The 19,546-nt window shown below is 33.7% G+C and overlaps 1 pseudogene; it reads left to right on the top strand.

The window, feature by feature from the left end:
• Positions 1-14,453: 14,453 nt before the first annotated feature.
• LOC144997974 (putative uridine nucleosidase 2) lies at positions 14,454-18,150 on the top strand (annotated as a pseudogene).
• The last annotated feature ends 1,396 nt before the right edge of the window (positions 18,151-19,546 follow it).

Genomic DNA, 19,546 nt, shown 5'->3' on the forward strand with positions numbered 1-19,546 from the left:
AGGGTAGGCGTAGCTCACTTACAACGGGTTTTCGTAAAATCGGGGCTTGTTGGAGCAGCGTTCCCGAGTCGAAAGGCTCTTTTCTCGGGGATTTGGGAGCCTCGGGGCTTCCTTCGGGTGATAAGGGGTTTACCTAGGCTTAGGGGATGTTTTGGGGGCTTAGAGGGAGAAAGTAGAGAGAGAAAGTGAAGTTGGGAAGGTGTGAAGAATGAGGGAACCCAACACCTCTATTTATAGGCTGGAATCCTACTTTGCTCATTGAGTAGGAGGTTCTACTCATTGATTCCATGGCCAGGTGTCACTATCTAGCGGCTTGCCCTGGGGAGAAAGCCTTGGCCCATATTCAGCCACGTCACGTGATTTTGCATAACACCCTGTCGACTTCTAAACCCCGTAACTTTCGCATACAAGCTCTGTTTTCAAAGTTCCTTATATCCACCTGTAGGTAAAAACAAGACCTACAACTTTCATTTAGAGTCCCTAGGCTAATTCTCGACCGATCTTAAATTTAACAGTATGAGGAGATTATACTATTAAATATCCGCGTAAAATTCGTAACTTCTACATACGGACTCCATTTTCATCTGTCTTTTTATCATTGAGTTCCTATTAATGTGATCTTCAATTCTCATTTAGGTCGCATAGGCCAAAAACCGCTCAAACTAAAGTTTGAGTTTCGGGCCGTGCACTGCTATGCCAAATCTTAGAAAATTCATATCTTCCTCATACGAAGTCATATTTAAGCGTTCATTTTTTTGTATGTTCTCGGTTTAACGTATACTACAGATTTTGTTTAGATCACTAAGGATAAAAACTCCTCTATCTTAAATTCACTATTTACGTCTCCCGGTTTCGTGCCGGTTTTGCTGAAAAACATTGACGGACCATAACTTCTTCGTTATAATTCGGATTTCGGCGTTCTTTATATGTACGGAACTCTTGAGACATATTCTACAACTTGGTTAATATTATTTATTCTAAATAGTCTTTTTTTGAAAAGTCGTTTCCGATCCCAATTATCTTTAAATTGACTAGCTCGGATCTACGGGCGTAACAATTATCTCCCCCTTAGGATGATTACGTCCCAGAATCATCAACCAAACAGGACTTACATGTCACACCCATGAACCAGACGGCGGAAATGTCTGGGGGCTTGTGCGTGACTTCATCTTGAAATATCATTACAGTGAATATAAATGAAACATAACATCATCATTACCATGCATAATATAATACAACTGGCATTGTTTGCATCAAGTACATTGTTTACATCAAGTACAATCTTTTAAATAACATGATCAAAACATTCAATGGATGATATTTGAAAGTACACAAAAACATCCCCTATTCTTGTTGATTCTTCTGCTTAACGAGTCCCTGAGAATACAAATTATTTGAAAACGTCAACATATATAATGTTGGTGAGTTCATAAGTATATTTAAGAAAATGATTTGTATAACTTTGTAATCACAAGAAAATCCTGTATTTTCTTAAATTAGTTTGGTATGTTTATGTCTGATCTTGTATTAATGCATGTGTGTTATTGTTTAATAGAATGTCAAAAGTGATTGAAGAGAATGTATATAGAATATCCCCGGATAACCCGATGTTGCCCGTAAAAGAAGAATAGTTATTGTTGTCGTACCAACACCGAGGTGGGTACTAGTCTGAGTAAGTTACCGAGTAATCCAATCATAAAAGAAAATAGATAATGATGTCGTACCAACACTGAGGTGGGTTACCAGTGTGAGTAAGTTACCGAGTAATCCAATCATACAAGAAAATAGATAATGTTGTCGTACCAACACCGAGGTGGGGTACCAATGTGAGTAAGTTACCGAGTAATCCAATCATAAAAGGAAATAGTTTTCCGCAAACTTCATAACGTTTATTCCTCTAAGTGAGCCGTTATAACCATACTAAATAATGACAATTTTTCCTGTCTTAGTGTTTGTGAACGCCGACTGAAAAATAGAATAAGGTTATAGTTACCCTAGATCGATGTAGTCTAACTGTAGCGAATAGCTCATGTGTGGGGTGTCATCCCCGTATAGATCTATATACAAAACCCCGCTCTCCTTCCAAGAGACTATGATTATAACTATAGGCTACGATCGATCACTTAATAGGTGTCAACCGACAAAAACTCACTAGATCCTTAATCGAATTTACATGAAGATAAACGTATAAATGTCATTCCAGGCCTAACAAACCATGTAAGTGAGCCACTAGGACATCGCTAAACATGTGAATCATTTTAAGACCTAACAGGAATGAGATTTATATAACATGGGCCCAAAATATATGTAAAATGACAACTAAGGCCCATTTCACATTTAAGGTATTTATAGGCCCAAATAGCATGCAAAATAGTATACAAAACCTATCAAGCATATAAATGGGCCACTAAGACCCAATAACCTAAAAATGATCAAAATTAATCCATTTGTTAGTTTATTGTTGGTTTTGGTTCAAATATTCACTAAAATAGCATAAAAGACCCACTTTTTGTGAAAATAACACTTTATTCCACAATTTGCTCAAAACTTGTGTTTATGACTAGTTGTGGTAAAAATAACATTTTAAACCCATTTTTGTCAAAAATATCATTTTTGGCTTGATTTTTGTGAAAATACACATTTTTCTGGTTTTTGGCTTTTCTGACCTAGTTGTTGGATAATTTGTAGAAAAATCATCGTAAGTCGAAATTTGGATCCGTAAATTCTAGAAGTTTGGAAATTTTGTCTACTTTGTTCACAATTTTTCTCATGATTTTTAATAGTCTCTAACAAGTGAGAAATTGCTCACCTTCACAGGCTGGTCCGAAATTATTTTAAATCTAATAGGAAATTTTGTAAAATTCGCCAAAAACTGTAGAAAAATCGTATGAAAACGTCAGAGTAGTCATTTTAAAGATATAAACTTGAACTCTTTTCATCTAAAACAGTTATGAAAAATATTATCATTAAGTTGGTCAAAACAGTTCGATATTGGATCCAAACTTTTCTGTTAAGGGCTGAATTTTTAGTTTAATTTATAGATCTTTGAACACAACACTCATTTTTGCTATTTTAAGTGTATAAATCCCAGATCTACTAGTTTACATGTATTATATGTGATAACACATACTTTTCTCAAGGTTTTCATGTACATCCAAGTGATAAACTTAATATTCTTAACATACTTTTGGATTTATGAAGTAAATAGCACATAATCAACAAATAAGTCATGAAAAACACACATATTCATGCATATACACATAGATCTACATAAAGAAACTTGTATTCTCCTCCCAAAACCAAGTAAAAATCGAAAATAAAGGGGTATGAACTCACATTGGGGTGTTGGATCTGTTTTGATGAAGAAGTGGAAGAAGATTTTTGATCCTAGCAAGCTTTCTTAAGTAGATCTTGAACTTAGATGGTTCTAAGAACATGATCCACAAAAATATGGGTGTAAGAGGATATTTTTGAAGAGATCAAGAAGTTAAATCATAGATCGAAATAAGAACTTACCCAAGATGATAATCTTAGTGAAAAACCTTCTTGGAGATGTCCAAAATCTCGAATTTTTTTAGAGGAGTATGAAGGGTTCTTTAGAGAGTTTGAAAGAAAGAAATGGAGGTGGTGTTGTGGGGTGTTTGGCCGAGAGTATTATGAAGAGTGGGGAGGAGTGATTTTCTTGCATGGAGGATAATAAGCTTCATAGATGTATGTGATTTCTAGATATATGCTAGACAATTATGTGTTGTCATGAGCCTAATCCATCCTCCTTCCATTTTTTTGTATATATATAAACACATTGGGTCGAGAATAGGCTTAATGAATGAAGAAAATGGTTTTGGGCTCAAATCCTTGGCTTTGATCGAATTTCATAGGCCTAATAATATTTTCGGCCCATTAGGCCCTTAGGATGGTGCACGACCCAATATGGTATAAAGGAATGAGTTTATGGCCCATTAGGGCTAATTAATTCATTTCTGGCCCATCATGGTCTATTGGAGGTAGAATGAATCATTATAGGCTCAAATTACCCAAAATGTTATAGATTGATGAATTGATGATTTATTGGTCCCATTGGTCCAATAAGAGAATCCTAGTCCATAATGAACTTGAGCCAGGATTTCTAGGGTTTACAACCCTTATTTAAACATATGAGATGTATTTGAACGAGCATAGAGTATGATATTCGCTTAGAGTACCGGTTATTATACTAGTTGAATGATTACATGAGAGTGGAATTTCCTAGAAAAAATGCTAGTTGTGACATCACATGATTGTCTAAGGTGAACTTGATGTTTCTTCGAACAAGTATCTAACTCTAAGACTTCTTGACTGCAGGCGGTGCCCGATCTTGGACCCGCTCTCTATCTCATGTTAGACTTTCAATCATGATCTTCATGTCGCAATCTCGATCTTTATTGGAGACCCCTTCTTTAACAAACTTGAGATAAGTTCCTTCCTTCAATTATCATAATAGACCAATGGGTCATGTTCTGATGACCTCTCATCGTATGATGCATTGCTTGGACTCAGGTCTTTTAGAGTCAAATTCCAGAACAGACTATACCTTCCTCCATGTTCTAATCACATCTTAAAAGGTAGCATTTCTAGCTACAAGAAACTATCGTGATTCCTCTACCAATCGTTTTGATTATCTTTTATTTTAATCTTTCGGCTTAAGTCAGATGCTACATCAAACTTGGTTCTCTGAACCACGTTACATACTCATCGTAGTCGGACTCAATTCGATGTGACCACTAGGGTCAGAATAACAATTATCTTCTTATCCATTATCGAAACGATGGTAATGATATATTTGAATAAAACGGTATCAATTACTAGCTTCTTGGTAACCTTGTGACTTTCCCTGATCCAAGCGTGAGTCCTGTGCTTCCGGTAGTATAGGTCTCTACTACCTTTCACACCTACTCATACTCGTCCCAAGTATTGTCTCGTAGTTTTCCAAGTCATCATACAAGAAAATCACATAACAACTTAACACCCCAGATAACAAAACAAAGGCTTTATATTATTCCTGGAAACGATTACATAGGTGTTCAAGTTCACCCTAGACTATGCCTCTAATAGGCTACACCATACGATACTATCCACAGGGCTACCGTGTAACTCGATCTTTGGATATGAAATCCTCATCCTTGATTCCTCATGTTGTTTTCTGCTTCGTCGAGGATCATGTGGAATGCTCTAGCTTTCGGCCTTGGCAGCATATTTGGCTTTGTAGCCCCTTCTCTCTTTGGGAAGTCTTTCCTGAAGTGCCCTTCCTCATTACATTCATAACATACCCTTTTCTTGAGTGTACATTCATTGGCGTAATGCCCACGCTTTCCACACTTGAAACAAGTCACCTCCTCACTGCATTTTCCATAGTGTTTCTTTTTGCACTTCTCGCACCATCTTGTGTCACTTCCTCTTCCTCATCCAAACTTCAGGAATTTTCTCTCAATGTTGGACCTTGAAGATCCTTCAAACTTCCTCTTTTCTCTTGCCTTATCCTTTTCTAGACCCCTTTCTCTTATCTGGGTGTCTACATTCTTAGCTGCTCTAACAGCTGTTTCAAGTAGCTGTCATTTTGATCGTTGGGACAAAGTTTGTGGGTATTCTGTTAGAAAACCTATCAATCTTGGAGAGTTTCGTAGGTACCAAGTAGGGAAACAACTTCATCCTCTCAGTGAATGCGGTGGCATACTCATTGACACTCATATTCCCTTTCTTCAGATTCTGAAACTCATTGTTTAGGTCTATCAGATCTATCTCTGAGTAGTATTGCATTTTTAGCTATTCTAAGAACTCATCCCATGACATTGTAGGGCTTCTCCTCGTGGCATCATATTTTCCAACAACTTCCACCAACTTAAAACACCGGTCTTTAGTTGTCTGACTGCAAAGATCGTCTTTTGCTTATCGCTACAGTCGCAGCTCTCAAATACCATCTCCATCTTGGAAATCCAGTCCATAATCTCCACTTGTTTTGGGCTTCCAGCAAGACTTGGTCGTTTAGCACTCAATAAGTTCTTATACATGCACCCATCCTGGTCAATCCTTCTATCCGAGTCATTTCTCCTGATTGCTCGGGGTCCAACTTGACTCACTATACGGCTGTAATTTCCCTCTTTTGACAACTCTTCATTCAGTTCGGGCTGCTCAACAGGTACCGTAGGTTCATCTCGATTATGTTGAATAAAATGTCTTGTTTCTTCCATTTGACGATCTAACATCATCTGGATCATTACTTGTACCCCAGCCATAGTGATTGGCTCGGGTGCGGCTGCTACTTCTGGCGCACACTCGATCACTTGTGGCTCAAGTTGTGGGTTACCGCTTCCCAATCCGCTTCGAGTTCTCACCATGTCGATCTATACACCGATTCAGACATTCGGTGTCCAGTGACGAGAATTTAGATAGGAAAGATTTTATTTACGATCGACGTGTAAATCTCTCTATTACTCCGAAAAGTTACATGCCAGTTCTAATACCGTAATTAAATGTTTAGAAATATGAACACATAAAGTTTCTAGATCCGGTCGGCAACAGACCATAGATCCGATCATACATTTAGCATCATAAATCATTGAGCACCTAAAAGCATGTTAGGCATTTTCCCTAAATAAGCTAGTGCTTGTGTCTATTCAGGTGTATTACCTAAGACACACCCCTCACAATCATTGTTTAGCATTCTAAGTTTAAGTCTAGAAATAAATTCATATTCCTAGTTCGTTTAAACTAATGCTCTGATACCAACTGTGACATCCCTATTTTCACGGCCAGAAAAGACCGATTTTGTTTATGCTTTATAAAAATCATAGTACCTCTTTTAATAAAAATGTTGCGAAATTTGCTCCTAGTAAAACATGATAAATACGTTATCAAATCATTTTTGAAGAAAAGTATTTTTATTCATTTTAAAACATTTGGGATGTCATCGTCAATACAGAAACATAAGCATAAACAGAACTTACATTCATTCTCACTAGTGATTTATATCTCCTTAATCTCTCAGTGTAATGTGACTTCATATCAACACATGTGATATAAATAAACTGAGTAGGTCAGGTTGGGAAACCTGGTGAGTACATAGGGTTTTCAACCCACAATAATATAATTATTATGTTTAATCATCAAAGAGTTAACCCAATTACCCATCTCCATTATCTTCTTTACTCTTATGGATCTACCCTAAGAATCAGTTATTTCTCATTCATTCATTCCTAAGGAATAGGTACGAAGTCCATTGTTATCAATGACACAGCTGTCAAGCAAAACTGCTAGTTCTATCACTTAGGCGCAACTGCCAGAATTGTGACATTCTCTATGAGGCGCAACTGTCGGGATTGTCCTTCAGGCACATCTTCTAGGGTTATCTCATTTGTTGATAGTATCGTGTTCGGGAGTCAACTCGCAATACATGTCAATGGGTTTTTAGAGTACACTGGTGAACACATCGTTCACAACACCTACAGGTTGTGAGCCTGCTAGTGTTCCACTGGACTGTCTAGAATGGTCCATGGTTGTCAACCATACTCTGCTAGAGGACGGGGTCATCATTTGGGAACAAGGCTTCTCACATCGTTCACCTCTCACCCTTACCCAACTCATCATCCAACTCATATTTCATCTACCCATGTTTTACCCAACATATTATCTTGATATAAATACATATACAGTTTAAATCATGTAAAACTTGTATAAAATCGTTCATCCAACATCGATAGCAAGTATACAGATAATATGCACACATATCACATAGTTTATATAAAATACTTCATATCTATGAGTAATATGAAAGGGACCATGCACTCACTTGAAAAGCTAGTGACTCGGCACTCGGACAACAATTCGTTACTCTTAACACAGTTTTCCTTTGACAAAACCTAGTATCATTACCACTATAGTTTTGTCTAATATTCACCGAGACTAATTAATAGTCTTGCTATTATTACTATTATATAAGAACGAAAAAATATTTTCTTAACCATTATATACAGATAAGGGTCATACATAAAACACCGGAGGGCAGGACCATTTTGGCATATAGCACTTCTGAAATCCAACAACCCTATGCGGCCCTTTAAACCAGATTCCTCGTACCACGAGTGGTTAAAAAGATATTATAATGACACTTATATAAATCATAATAATATCCTAAATACTTACTATAAGGTCCTAATAACATTACAATATTGAAACATAAGATACACTAATGATAGGGTAGGCGTAGCTCACTTACAACGAGTTTTTCCCAAAACTAGGCTTTACCGGAGCAGCGTTCCTGACCCGAAAGGCTCTTTTCTCTGGGATTCGGGAACCTTGGGGTTCCTTCAGGTGCTAGGGGGTTTACGTAGGCTTGGGGGTGATGGCTTAGAGAGAGAAAGTAGAGAGAGAAAGTGAAGTTGGGAAGTTGTGAAGAATAAGGGAACCCGACACCTCTATTTATTGGTTGGAATCCTGCTCTACTCTTCGAGTAGAAGGTCCCACTCATCGATTCCATGGCCAGGTATCACCATTTTGTGGCTTGCCTTGGGGAGAAAGCCTTGGCCCATATTTAGCCACGTCACCCGATTTCGCACAGATCTTGCCGACTTTTAAACCTCGTAACATTCACATACGAACTCCGTTTTTGACGTTCTTTATATCTACGTGTATGTAAAAACATGATCTAAACTTTCATTTAGACTTTGTTGGCTAATTCTCGACCGATTTTAAATTTAACAGTAGGATGAGATTATACTGTTAAATGTCCGCATAAAATTCATAACTTCTACATACGGACTCCATTTTCGTCTGTATTTTTATTGTTGAGTTCCTATTAATGGGATCTTCAACTCTCATTTAGGTTAGATAGGCCAAAAACTGCTCGAACTAAAATTCAAGTTTCGAGTCGTGCACCGCTATGTCAAATCTTAGAAAATTCATAACTTCCTCATACGAAGTCAGATTTGGGCGTTCTTTTTTTGTATGTTCACAGTTTAACGTATACTAAAAATTTTGTTTAGACCACTAAGGCTAAAATGTACTCTATCATAAATTCACTATTTACGTCTCCTAGTGTCGTGCTAGTTTTGCCGAAAAACTTCGACGGGTCATAACTTCTTCGTTATAATTCGGATTTTGGCGTTCTTTATATGTAAGGAACCCTTGAGACATATTCTACAACTTGGGTAAGATTATTTATTCTAAATAATCTTTTGTCAAAAAGTCATTTTCGACCCCTATTTTCTCTAAATTGACTAGTCCGGATCTACAGGTGTTATAGTGGCAAACCAAACAATTATCACAAAGACATTCATCTCTACTATAACAACTACTAATGGGCCGACATTAGTGCCTTCGACCCACTGATAGAGGAAGGTAACTCACCTCAAATACTAGAATGCAGCTGAAAATCCTCGACTCCGAATGTCAACCCAACTTAAGCTCCTAAACATAAAAGATTTCCTTAATTACCCTTTTATACTCATAACCCCTTAAGGTTCAACTTTGGTCAAAGATAAAGTTAAATTCAATGCTCCGATTTGACTCGAATCATCGAGTTTGCCCTTCAACTGGCCGAGTTCTCAAGAATCATAAAATCATGGAATCGCGATCTGAGTTCCTCCTTGACTCACAAAATCGCAATATCCCGAGTTGACTTGTCGAGTTTTCCCCCAAATCTCCGAGTTTGTCCCTTATAACTAAATCGAGACACTTTCAATCAACTCGATAAGTTTCTCTGTGAACTCGTCGAGTTTTTTAATCTGTTAAGCCTTCTTAATGCATTAAATCCCTATTCTTCAAACCAAGGCCCTATCTTCTGGATCCAAGCTGGAAATGAGTCTAGAAGGGTAAAGTTTCCAACTTTACCCATTAAGAACCTCTCCCCAAGACATGAACTCAAACCCTAACTGAAAAGGGCTTAGATCCAACTCCAAAAGCCATCAAAACTTCAAGATAGCCCATGAGGTCATAGATCTAGACTCTAGGGACAATTTGACATGTAAAGCTCCCATCTTTACTTGCATTCATGACCTACTAAGGCTTAAAAGACCAAAAACATGATCTAGAAGTTGCATGGGACTTCCATGGCCATAAATTTGGCACCTTTATGCCATGAAGTCCCCTCAAGACTCCAGATCTAAAGGATTTGCCCAAATAGGATGTCTAAATCCCAACCATCAACATACTTGGACCAAAACATGAAGCAAAACATCCTAAGACTAGATCTAGGCATGCTATAGACAAGGTTGAATCTTTATACCTCTTATTAACCAGGAATGAAGCTCAACTTCTAGATCTACTCTCCTCCCACACGTTATTGCTCCTCCTTCAAGCTTCCCCTTCTTTAAACTCACTAAGAAAGCACAAGATTAGCTCACAATCACCAAAATGGCTTAGGGTTTCGATATTAGGGTTTTGAACAGTGGAGTCTGGAGAAGAGGCCAACACCTTAGGGTTAAGGTGTTTAAATATGGTGCAAAACCCCGGAATTAGGGTTTCATTTCTGCCAGCCCACTTGTCGAGTTAAGACCTCCCAACTCGTTGAGTAAGTCTCCAAACCTGCGGTCCAATTCATTTCTACTCGATGAGTTTGGGGCCTCCAACTCATCGAGTTTCTATATAAAAGTGAATAATTATAAATTAACTACATACCAGGAACCAGACGTTGGTTTATCCTTAAAAAATAAAGGTAGAGGAGATTCTGAAAAACAACGAATTCCTCGTATCAGAGACTTGTTATGGATTTATCCTTAAAAAATAAAGGTAGATGAGATTCTGAAGAACAACCTTCAGATCATACGTTATGCTTTTTTTTATTTTCTTTTTAAATTTTTCTTTCTTTTTATTTTTGAATTAAATATCGATTCAAGTTTTTGATGTTTAACCATTATAAAAAAAATTGAACCATAATGATATTAATTTGGAGAATATCATTTTGAATCATAGTAATTTAGATCATATCATTAATGAATCATATGGTTCTGGATCATAATATATTGAATTAAATAAAGTTTTTGTTCAATAAAACATTTGAATCATTATATTTTTTGAATCATTTAATTTTGATTCATAAAATATATAATAATTAAGAATTATAAAATATTTGAATCAAAATATTTGTAGATCATAACAAGTTAATGATCATAAACATGTTGAATCATAATATTTTTTTAATCATAGATATTTAAATCATCTTTATTTGGATCATATTATGTTCAACATTTATTTCAAAAACTTATAATCTTTTAAAATCAAGTTTGATGTCTAAAACACCTTATTTTTTAAATATTCTTTTTACAAAGTCGCTAGTATAATGAGTAGATGTATTCATTAAATTTTTATAATTTTTGAAAATTTTTCTTTTTCTAGTTTTTTTTTATAAATATTAAAAATTAAAACAAAAATTCAAAATTTTATGATAATGCTCATTTGTAGAGAATTAAATTTTAATAACTTTGGTATTTTCAAAAAAAAAAGAAAAAAAGAAAAAAAGTTATGGCTAAAAAACAAAATGGGTAGATGTTAAATTTTTTTATAATATTGTAATTATTTTTGTTTCAATTAATGGTTTTTTCAATTTGTTTCAATACTTACCACTTATCATGTCATCCGGTTGTTGGCTGACAACGCATGCTGATGTGGAACTCTTTGATGGTGTGGCATGATTGCATATTATTTTTTAATGAAATCATATTCAAGATGTCAAAATCAAAAAAATAAATAAAAATATAATGACTTTTATGATATCCAAATGTAATGAAATTTATGTTATTTAGTCTAAACACAAAAATAATATATATTCCAACAAACAAATCATTAACATACTTTGTAATATTAGGCAATATACACGTTCCTATAAATTAAGACCTTCATATGTATAGTATGATGATTGCTACAGTGTAATAATAATTGGTAAATTAGGATGTTCATATGTATAGTGTGTTGATTGTTACAGTGTAATAATATACACGTTCCTATAAATTAAGACCTTCATATGTATAGTATGATGATTGCTACAGTGTAATAATAATTGGTAAATTAGGATGTTCATATGTATAGTGTGTTGATTGTTACAGTGTAATAATAATTGGTAAACTAAGATTTTTATATATGTAGTGTGTTGATTGTTTCAATATTATAATAGGATAATGACTTAGGAGGGTAATAACGTTTTCTATTTGTCCATTTTAGGTCCTTAACGTATTTTTTGTGCGTATTACACCATTAAGGTTATTATAACCGTTTACAAATAGTCCTTTTAACAGGAAGAAACCGATAAAATGATTATTTATAAACGGTTATAACAACCTTAATGGTGTAATATACACAAAAAATATGTTGAGGTCCTAATATGGACAAACGGGAAACGTTATTACCCTCCTAAGTCATTATCCCATGAAACTATAAACCCCTATAATAAATTTTTACTTTTTAAATAAGAAACTTATAGGTCTTGGGGTTGATAGTTTAGATGTTTTTAACCTCGGCTTTCTTTATAAATGGAAGTGGCAGTTTCTTAATGACAATGGAGCTCTTCGGGTTAAAATTGTCAAATTTTGTCATGGGGAAGGTGGTGGTTTTGCGGACGATTCGAGAATAGGAATTGGAGGGGTGTTTGGCAAAAGATTGTAGGATCCATTAATCACCTCCATAAGAATGGTTGTATTCCTTTAATCCCTCGATGCCAATGAAAATTACATCCCCCACCCCCCCCCCCCCTGCGGATCCCATTATTCACTTACTCGAGCATCTTGATTATAAGCCAAAGCAAAGAGCCTCCCGAACCGCTCCTTAAGAGGAATATCGAAGCACCAAACATCCTTCTAGAACCTCGTTTGAGTCTCATCCCCCACCACTCTATACATGTAATTAGAAGGAATACAACCATTCTCATGGAGGTGATTAATGGATCCTACAATCTTTTGCCAAACACCCCCCCCCCCCCCCAATTCCTATTCTCGAATCGTCCGCAAAACCACCACCTTCCCTATGACAAAATTTGACAATTTTAACCCGAAGTGCTCCATTGTCATTAAGAAACCGTCACTTCCATTTATAAAGAAGGTCGAGGTTAAAAACATCCAAACTACCAACCCCAAGACCTATAAGTTTTTTATTTAAAAAGTAAAAGTTTATTATAGGGGTTTATAGTTTCATGGGATAATGACTTAGGAGGGTAATAACGTTTCCCGTTTGTCCATATTAGGTCCTCAACGTATTTTTTGTGTATATTACACCATTAAGGTTGTTATAACCGTTTATAAATAATCCATTTACCGCCTTCTTCCTGTTAAAATGATTATTTGTAAACGGTTATAACAACCTTAATGGTGTAATACGCACAAAAAATACGTTAGGGATCTAAAATGGACAAACATGAAACGTTATTACCCTCCTAAGTCATTATCCCTTATTATAATGGGTAACTAATCATTTTATATGATACTTTAATTATTAATGCATAATAATAATGACTAATTAATCAAACAATCAAACATATAAAAACCAAAATTCGAATTGAAACTAAAAAAAAAAAGAACAAAAAGACTATGAGACCCATCTAATTAGAGCAATACAGAAACCGGTCCAAAAGAAGATAAAAAAAATGATCTCAAAAAGACCTAACGGTTACGAGGTGGGGATGGTAAATCGGATGATCGTGTAGTATTTTTGTCTAACACGACACGACATAATAATGTTTTATATAACACGAACACAGCATGACATGATATCGTTTTTTAACTAACACGAAAACGAACCAATTATAAAACGACAAGCACATCACGATACGGAAAAGATAACATAAAATAATTGTTACTGCATCCCACATTGGTGCGACATGGTAATATAAGTGACTATATATTGGAGTCCCTATGCTCTCCACAAGGGCTCTTTTGGAAAGACAATTTTAGGTTCCACATATATTTACATGGTATCACAACCGATGTCCCGCGCCTGTGGCTCAGCACATTCGAGTCCCCTTCTCTCCACAACTCTTTTGAATTCAAATTTTACTTCCATATTCGTTTCCGCATAATTTTTGTCGTGTGGTGCATAATTCTTACAAATAAGACAATATGTGTACAGTGTTTGTGCATGCAAGTCGTGTTTGTTAATCCCTATCTACAACATTTGTCAGTCTCACAGAGAGAGCCAACACGTGGAAAACATTTTCATTGCTTAGATTTATGTATCAAAATTCTAGTATCACTTTGATCATCAACTTATGCTGCAATCGTATTCATCTAGGACATCCAGTTAATGGAAGATTGACCAATCACTGTCTATAATCGGTTTGCAACTTCAGGAGAATAAGAACCAGAGCCTCAGCCGACTTACGATTCTCCTAAGGTTTTAAATCAGTCATACAAATCCTTCATCCATTGATTAAGAAACAGCCGTTTACCTTTTTATTTATGTTGTTTCCATTACCTGATACCAGAATTGCATCCACTTCCATGGCGGAACCAAAGAAGATAATCATAAACACCAACCCTGGCATCGGTAAATTCGTCTTTCAGCAGTCTATGGATTACTATCATCATCATCATCATCATCATCATCGTCTTCTTCTAATTTAAGGTTTTTTCCCTTCCATTTTCAAATCATTTGAGTGTACGAAACTTTGGCCAAGAAAATAAGAACACCATCCAGATTTCAAATACATTATATATACACCTACATGATGAATTTGTATCCATGTTATGTGCAAATGTTCATTCAGATGATGCCATGGAAATATTTGTGGCATTAAGGTCACCAAAAATCACAGTGATTGGGCTTACGACTATTTTTGGAAACGTTTACACCACACTTGCCACTAGAAATGCATTGCATTTGGTAAATCCATTTCATCTTTTTTGCTTTAGAAAATACCATCTTTAAATTATTCTTTGATTTCTGTATAATCAAGTTTTTGTCACTTGTTACAGGGTGTTGTTGCCTATCCTCAATGTGTTCATACTAACTAAACTAAAGATGATGATGTTTTGTTATTTATATATGGTTGGAGGTTGCTAGGAGATCAGATATCCCTATTGCAGAAGGATCTCATGTCAATTATACGGTACATTTCCTTCCATTTCTTTTTTATGTACACTTCACAAGAAAGTTTTGATCAATCATATCTTTTCTACCCTTTCTTTTTGTTTATATAAGGAGTCAATTGTTTTTTGAAACACCTTTTAAAAAATCTTTTTAATTAATGCTTTAGGCGATTCAACTGGACCCCACATTCCCCAAAAACATTGGACAAATTGTTCTTTTTTGTGGTGCTTTTGCAGTAGATAGGAGTGTGAATCCGACTGCCGAGACTAACGTAAGTCCGTCAATTTTCTTTTGGAAACTAAATACCAATAAGTACATTAAACAATATAAGAATTATTAAAGTTAGATGTATCATGCATGTCACTATAGGGATTAGCTAAGTCAACATATGTATCATCAACTCTCTATTGAAAATTGGATTTAGTTAATAACTTCTTATTTTCTTGGGTTGAAAGTGTATGCCTGTTTGTGATTTAAATCAGGATTTGGGAGATGAGATCCCACTTAAATGACCAAGGGGATGTTGTGTTGCCTTTTTTCACATGTTAATATCTACTCATGGAGTTTTTAACAATCATACGATTTGATTGCATCCACTCTTCATAAACTCGAACAAGAAACATGGAAACACTATTTGCTTGTGTGTGTCCGAAAAATGTCATATATACAACACTTTTTTGTTGATTATTTTCATATAATTTGGAAAAAGTCGATTTTTGGTGATCCAGAAGTTACTGATATCGTATTTACTAGTGGAGCTGATATTTTGGCAATTGGCATGAATGTTACTCATTAAGTGATCATGAAAAGTAATCTTTTTTTTTTCATTTTATGTAGCTCAACTTTAGTTATTTTTGGCCAATTTGATACACATCATATTCATGCTAGTATTTATACTTACTTATAATATGTTTGTAGACAATGATCTTAACAACTTGGCAAAGTCGGATGGAATATTTGCCAAGTATTTGTGCAAAATCCTGGATCATTACTTTTCTTATCATCGTGATGCATACAACATTAAAGGTATGTGTTTTTTAAAACTTGATGTTTTTTCTGTAAGTTTTAATGACTCTTTTATATTATATAGAAAAAACACAAGATGTTCGTTGGTAATGGTATGAAACTATTGATCCATGAGAATGACCAATTTACCCTTATATATATATATATATATATATATATATATATATATATATATATATATATATATATATATAGGTGGGTTCAATTGAGAAAAATAAAAAAGGTTGAGAATGGGTGAATCATTCTCAGCCATTCATTTAATCTAAGCATAAAAAATAAGGTGGCAAACTTGTAAATATGTTAATAACCTTCAATCTCAAATACGTAACTATAGAGAATTCGATAACAGTTCGTTCATCATCAAAAAATTTCCTCCAACCTTCAATAATCATCCAGATTTCTGCAACTAAACCAGAATTTCTTCGTTGTTCATGAAATAGGAATCGGAGTTCTGGAATTGCAGTCACAGTCGACATTGAAGGACTCAGAATCGGTACTCACAGGTTCCCAATCCGATTTTCGGAAATCAAAATCAAAATGAGAAATCGATCAAACATAGGATGTCGCATTTGAAGTCAAAATCGGAAGTATATGATGATTTGGAATTGATAACTTGATGTTTTTAACATTTTTAAAATAGTTAACTTGTATGCACTCCAACCGTTTGATGAAATGCATAAACTAAATTACCACGTTATATTCACATATGAATATGTTTTCTCACCTGAATCAGTATATGATTATTAAAAACACAAAACAAATATGCAAGTCTGTATGTTATTCATATCTGAATAACATATAAAAATTATATATATTTGTCAAAATACCTTCAAATATTCATAAGTGAATATATTAACAAGTGAATATACCTTGTAATATTCATATGTGAATATACTGTGTAATATTTATAAGTGAATATATCATCTAATATTCACAAGTGAATATAATATGTAATATTCACATGTGATATACCATGTAATATTCACATATGAAATATCATTTAATACTCATAAGTGAATATACTATCTAATATTCACAAGTGAATATACTATGTTAATATTCACAAGTGAATGCATCGTTCAATATTAAACTATGAATATACTATGTTTATTATATATTATATTCATATTTGAATGATAGTTAAATTGTAAAAAAAATCATACTTTTTATTCATAAGTGAATAACAAATGTACTGTAATAAAACTTGATGCATTTTTATTCACTTATGAATAACGATAGCTGGAAATATAAAAATATATATATTTTTTATCTTAAAACTATATCAGTATGGATGTCTATTTGTAGAGAAAAAAAATCATGAATTTTCGTATATCTAGTATCATTTTTTGATAAAAATAGCTTTTAAAAATTTAAAAAAAAAAACGAAAAAAACTATATATATATATATATATATATATATATATATATATATATATATATATATATATATATATATATATATATATTAAGGTAATGATTAGCATAGTTTAAGGAAATATGTTTTGTTGGAAAACACATGTCTATTCATTTCCTATTTCCGTTGGTACGACGGAGACTTTTACGGCAAAAATAAATGAGTGGCTGAGAATGATTCTCTCATTCTCAATATTTTTTTCTCAATTGAACCCTCTCTCTCTCTCTCTCTCTCTCTCTCTCTCTCTCTCTCTCTATATATATATATATATATATATATATATATATATATATATATATATATATATATATATATATAGGTATTTACCTTCACGATCCAACAGCGCTTCTCGCAACTGTTAATTCTTCACGGATGACATACACAGAAGGTGTTGTTAGAGTCCAGACAACTGGCATCACAAGGGGTCTAACATTGTTTTTCAACAAGCTTAAAAGGTAAAAATGACCGTTTTGTCCCAAATTCATGGTTTTATTGGGTTTTTTGTCCCTCATCCGTCGAACTTAACACATTTGCAATATGTAATGTGTTGTTTTTACTATACAAGGTTTAATGAAGCGACTGAATGGAGCAACAAACCGACAGTGAAAGTAGCAGTGACAGTCAATGCTCCTGCAGTTGTCAAATCGGTAACGGAACGTCTCATGTGACTATTTGTGTGATTATAAAATATTAAACTAAAAGTTTTAGAGAAAAGTACGTAACGTGGAGAGTGAGATTTGTATTTCTTGTGTGTTACAATGTGTTATAAATGAGAAGCAAAATATAATTGTAAAGAAATTAGAGTTAAAATGGTTAGGTATACCGTATATATCGACTTAACTACATGATGATGTTGCATAATTGGGTAATGGATACCGAATGTGGTTCTCATATTAAGAAAAATGAGAAGTCGATATGCGTGAGGAAATGAATCAAGAGTGTCATCGTGACAGGACTTGTTTTATTATATCCTATCTTATATAGTAATTTAATTAGATTAAATTAATCATCAAACATTAGTTATCTTGTAATATTATAAGGGTTATCGTTATCTTTTGAAACTAATTTCTCAAAATGCCTTAGAGTTGCCAAGTAACCATTTTATCGATTCATGTTTTCCTGTATGGTTCCCATGCTATGTAGGAATGAATACGACACCTTTCTTTTAAATTTTACATTTTAAACTCAAATTTTGAATTTTATTACAAATTTAGTCCGAATTTGAAAGTTTGTTATGGATTCATTCCAAATTTAGTGATTTTTTACAAATTTATTTTTCTTGCAACTTTTCTAAGACTTTAATAAAATTATAAATCATTATAAAAAGTCTTAAAAAAGTTCTAGAAAAATAAATGTGTAAAGAAACGCTAAATTTGGGGCAAATTCATAACAAAGTTTTAAATTTGGACAAAACGTGTAATAAATTTTAAAATCTAGATCAAAAGTTTAAAATTTAAAAAGTGGTGACCTATTGAACACATAGCAGGTAAAAGTGTAACCATACAGAAAACATGAGTTGTTTACCTTTTAAAACATAAATTCGGTTATTTGGCAATATAAATAATGTAGCTAGATTTTTTGAAAACAGTTATGTATTAACTTATTCTTATTCTAATAAATGAATAGTTTTAATCATTTTTTTGCCAAGTATCATTCTAATACAATTCCTCATTAATATTATATCATGTACATATATTAGGCAATTCATTTCAAAATTCAAATTTATATTTTCTAATTATTTGTTAAATTTAAAGTTATAATAACTTTAAAATTTTGATATATCTCTTAATTAATAATTTATTTAAAATAAATAATAATTATAAATTTTTATTATGAAAGTTTAACTAATTTTAGAACCCCTCTTTGATTGATTGGCTATCATAATTTTGCCTCTTCCACTTGCAAATTGACTTTTTTGTCCATAATGTAAAACTTCACTCCTTGTTTCGGAAAATATAAAAAATGGATGCATCGTTCGCATTTACTTTTTCAATTTCAAACATAAAAAATAATTTATAATTTATATAAAAAAAAAAATAACAATAATACTGAAATGAAAAACTG

Source organism: Lactuca saligna, chromosome 5 (genome assembly GCF_052625555.1).
Source record: "Lactuca saligna cultivar CGN05327 chromosome 5, ASM5262555v1, whole genome shotgun sequence".
Classification (NCBI taxonomy): domain Eukaryota; kingdom Viridiplantae; phylum Streptophyta; class Magnoliopsida; order Asterales; family Asteraceae; genus Lactuca; species Lactuca saligna.